The sequence below is a fragment of the Nicotiana tomentosiformis genome, chromosome 1 (genome assembly GCF_000390325.3).
Source record: "Nicotiana tomentosiformis chromosome 1, ASM39032v3, whole genome shotgun sequence".
In the NCBI taxonomy this organism is placed as follows: Eukaryota; Viridiplantae; Streptophyta; class Magnoliopsida; order Solanales; family Solanaceae; genus Nicotiana; species Nicotiana tomentosiformis.
The window spans coordinates 58,783,004-58,785,322 of record NC_090812.1 but is presented as its reverse complement, the minus strand read 5'-3'; the positions used below and the strand labels follow the sequence as shown (position 1 = coordinate 58,785,322).

The 2,319-nt window shown below is 30.6% G+C and overlaps 1 long non-coding RNA gene across 1 annotated transcript; it reads left to right on the top strand.

Moving 5' to 3' along the window:
- The first annotated feature begins 327 nt into the window (after nt 1-327).
- LOC104107625 (uncharacterized) lies at nt 328-2,110 on the top strand. The gene is made up of 3 exons (XR_004509909.2): nt 328-566; nt 908-966; nt 1,807-2,110. It is a non-coding gene; the product is annotated as an uncharacterized lncRNA (long non-coding RNA).
- The last annotated feature ends 209 nt before the right edge of the window (nt 2,111-2,319 follow it).

The following is a 2,319-nucleotide window of genomic DNA, read 5'->3' as shown; positions in this document are numbered from 1 at the left end:
ATTTTAGCGACAAGCCATATTCCGTAGCTAAATAACGACAAATTAGCGACGAATTTTATTTTTTATCGCCAAATAAGCTACAAAAGATTTAGTACCAAATATAGCGATGGATTAGCGACAAAATTTTACATCCGTCGCTAAAAATTGGCGGCTTTATTTACCTACAAAATTAACGACAAAAGTGGGGTAACAAAAATTATTAAAATATAGCGACGGATTTAACGACAGAAACTTTGTCGCTGCGTTTATTTTACTTATCAAAACATTCCAAAATTTAATTGCGAAGGAAATTCCGTCGTTCGATTCTTAAAAATAATTTTGCCCAAGTTTTTATTAGCGACAAAAGTATTTCAGTCGCTATACCTTTTTAAAATTAAAGTTTATCTATGGCACAAATCTGCTTACAGACTCACATTCTCTCTCTCTATCAAACTCGCCGACTTTCTCTCATCTTCAACAATATGAGATTCTTGCATCCAATACAACAAGTTGGGTGTGAACCTAAGGCTCATATACCATTGCCGCACTTTCCCTTCTCTTCCACCATCGCCGGCCACCGTCTTGAGGTAATCCTAACTCATCTCTCTCTATCTCCACATTAATTTTTATATCTATATCTTTTTCTGCCACCATGGTGATTCTGGTTTCACCAACTTTTGTTGTTTTTGTTACTCCTATATATATTTCTTCACCTACTATCAATCTTATCCGAATATTTCTAAATAATTCGTTCAGTGATTTATTTTTTATATGTTTTTATTTTTATTTCGTTTATTTCTAATTACTTCTGTTGTTGAATATTTGATTTTTAGAATGATAGGCTTTGCCGTTGGGAATTATGCGGTGTGTGTTCTAGGGTTTAGATGCATGTATTTTGATATATATTATTGTGGTTGTTTCGTTACAGATTGGCATTGTTCAATCTATTGTTCGTGAGGCCTATTTCAATTTTCACTCCTTCTAAAAGTAAGCTAATAGTTAATCAAATTTTTCTCTTTTCTCTTTAGTTGCTTTTGGTTTTATTAAAGAATTTGCAGACGTTGAATACTTCCATAAGGTCAATTGAGTTTAATTGTTTGGTTTTGTTAAATTTATTGTTACATTTCAGTTAGACTAATTTTTCTCACCAACTTGTCTATAGGCCTGGAGTTATGTTTTGAGACATCATTTAGCCTTGAATATTTTACATCAAATTTTTAAAAATTTGAAAGGTTCAGTTTGTTGTTATTAAAGAGAATTGGTATACCTTTTTATAATTGGATGCCCCAATAATGCTGTTAAAATTGGTGTAGATGTTGTGAGTTATATGTATTGTATAAGAATTTTGGCAACATCAGAATGTATAAAAATTCTTTATCACATCTAGTTTTACTCGTTTTAGTTAATGATTTTATATTTGATTAGCTCCTCCTTGGTTGAAGAAAGCAAATTAGCTTATCCATTCGTGAGATTCTTTGTATATTATACTAGTAACTATTGTTAAAGAATTATTGTAATCTTAGAGTGTATGAAAAATTCTTGATCATATATTATTTTTACCATTTAAAATCAATGATGTTAGATTTTACTTGTCTCCTCATCTGTTAGAAGAAAGTAAATTAGCTTATCCATTTCCACAAGGCCTTTCCGAGTACTACAATAGTGATACTGTAAAAATAAATTCTTAACAAATTAGCTTTATTTTCTTGAGACACTCTATGGACTAGAGTTGTCAAATTATTAAGGATCTTTGTCAGCTATAGTTATGATATTGTAAATGTATTGCTCTTTTTTATCCCTTCCTGATATGTTTTATGTCACCGCAAGATGGATGCTAACATTCCTGACATTCCTAACACTGGAAAAGATAGATTCGGATTTGCAAAGGTGAACATTTATCTTGTTTAATATAAGTTTTATGAGATCTTTGTTGTTTTGGGCAATTTCTTTTAATTGATGTTACTCAGTTTCTGCACTAGATGCAGCATGATCTTAGTGTAATCCTATGTTGACATCTTTTAAATTGTTCAAATTTGTAAGGAGTACAATTAGTCGATCAGTACTTTTGTTCTTTGTATACCATAGTGAAAGCATTCACTTTACCTATAATTTATTTATTTCAATATTAAATAGGAACATGGATAATCTAGAGCGTGATTGTAGCCATAAACTACTTAGAATAATATCTACCAGATTGACTTTGCATTGAAAGAAAGTGATTGAACCTGCTGTTTGTTAATAAATTTTAGATGAATAATACAGTTAGATATGCATTGTATCATGTCCTTATTTATTTTTTATATATTTTGTAGATATGCCTCGAGGTATATATGGTATACC